Below are 1,979 nucleotides of genomic sequence, written 5' to 3'. Positions count from 1 at the left end.
TTCTGTAGGTTTTCTCTTCACTTCCTTGGTTGCTTCTTTTGATGCACAGAAGCTTTTTAGTTTAATGAGGTCCCATTTGTTGATCTTGACCTTGTTTCCTGAGCAATTGATGTCCAGCTTAGAAAATCCTTTCCTACACCTATATCTTGTAGGTTTTTGCCAACGTTTGCTTCTGTTTCAGAGTTTCAGGCTTTACATTGAGGTCTTTCATGCCTTTGCAACTGAGTTTTGTGCAAAGTGAAAGATAGGGGTTTAGTTTCATTCTTATACAGGTGGAGATCCAGTTTTGTCAGCACCATTTGCTGAACATGCTGTCTTTCCTCCAGTGAATATTCTTGGCCCCTTTGTCAATATCAGGTAGCTGAAATTGAATGTACTCATATTTGGGTCTTCAATTTTGTTCCATTGATCTATGGGTCTATTTTTGTGCCAGTACCATGTTGTTTTTAGAGTATAGCTCTGTAATACAGCTTAAAATCTGGTATAGTTATCTCCCCAGCATTGCACTTAGTGCTCAGTGTTGCTTTGGCTATCCGAGGTCTTATGAGCTTCCATATGAATGTTAGGATGGTTTTTTCCAATTCTGTGAAAAATGTCATGGGGATTTTGATTGGCATTACATTGAAACTATAAATGCTTTTGGCAGGATGATCATTTTCACAATATTAATTCTTCCAATCCATGAACATGGGAGGTCCATCTTCTGAAAACTTTCCTCAATCTCTCTCTTTAAAAATTTAAAATTTTCATTGTAGAGGTCTTTAATGTCTTTGGTCAAGTTCATTCTGAGATTTTTTTTTTTTGCAGCTATTGAGAAGGGGAGTGCTTCCATGTGCTCTTTCTCTCATTGCTTGTTATTGGTATATAGAAAGGCTAAAGACTTTTGTAGGATAATTTTGTAACCTGCCACTTTACTGAATTTGTTCATAATTTCTAGGACTTTTCTAGTGGAATTTTTGGGATCTCTTAGATATAATATCATATCATCTGCAAATAGGGATAATTTGATCTCTTCTTTCCAAATTATTGCTCCTTTAATTTCCCCCACTTCTCTTATTGCTCTTGCAATAGTTTCAATCACTATTTTAAAGAGGATTGGAGATAGTGGACAGCCCTGTTTGGTTCCTGATTTCAATGGGAATGCTTCTAGTTTTTCTCCATTTGGAATGATGTTGACTGTGGGTTTGTTATATATGGCTTTAATTATGTTGAGGTATGTTCCCTCCAGTCCAATTCCCTCTAGGACTTTAAACATAAATGCATATTGAGTTTTGTCAAAGGCCTTCTCTGCATCTATTGAGATGACCATGTGTTTCTTGTCTTTGAGTCCATTTATGTGATTTGTGATGTGTATTGACTTATGTATATTGAACCATCCCTACATCTATGGGATAAAGCCGACTTGACCATGGTGGATGCTTTTTTTTTGATGTGTGTCTGTAATTGTTAAACAGTGATTCTGAAATGTGTAGATTATAAAAACTGATAGCATAATTTACTTATCTTCACAGAAGAAAAAACATACAATTGAATTAGTCCAAACCAATACTTTAATAAATAGATTCACAATTTAAAGATGATGAATATCTTAAAATCTCTGAACCATTATTAAATTTAATAAGAGTTAATATAGGAATTATTATTGACAGCAAAAAAAAGCAGTCTAAACATTTCCATAAATTGACAATTTCTCTTTGTTTACTTCCTGGTCATACATTGTTCCTCTCTTTTCTAGAAGTATCTGAACAAATTATCCTTTAACTTATTATATTAAGACATTTATGTTATTCTGCCAAATTATTCTGGCTATTCATCATCCATGTTTGCAGTTATATACTTATTTCAACTTACTAACTTCTGTAAAATAGTGCAAAAAAAGTTTATTCTATTTCTTAGATAAATTTTGGAAATATTGATATATTTTTATGATTTAGTTTTCTTGTAATTAAAGAAAATATTTTTAGGTATTTACAACTACA

The sequence above is a fragment of the Nannospalax galili genome, unplaced genomic scaffold (assembly GCF_000622305.1).
Source record: "Nannospalax galili isolate Female #2095 unplaced genomic scaffold, S.galili_v1.0 scaffold1959, whole genome shotgun sequence".
Taxonomy (NCBI): Eukaryota; Metazoa; Chordata; class Mammalia; order Rodentia; family Spalacidae; genus Nannospalax; species Nannospalax galili.
Note: the sequence above shows the minus strand (reverse complement) of the source record.